The sequence below is a fragment of the Rhineura floridana genome, chromosome 1 (assembly GCF_030035675.1).
Source record: "Rhineura floridana isolate rRhiFlo1 chromosome 1, rRhiFlo1.hap2, whole genome shotgun sequence".
NCBI lineage: Eukaryota > Metazoa > Chordata > Lepidosauria > Squamata > Rhineuridae > Rhineura > Rhineura floridana.
In genome coordinates, this window is record NC_084480.1 from 271152736 (window position 1) to 271152956 (window position 221).

The window sequence follows — 221 nt, forward strand, 5'->3', positions numbered from 1 at the left end:
GAAAGTTTGTAATTCAGTGCCAATATAGACCACGTTTTCTTCCATTTGACTTATACCCACCCTGAGTTTAGCAATTATATTAGAGAAGATACAGTAGTATGTACAAATCTATATAATTCATAAGTTACAACAAAGCAGTAAAAAAAATGCTAGAATATCTTCAGCCAGTCCTAGCAGGTTAAGATTAGCTGACCTGGTTCTTACTTTAAAAATCAAGTAAG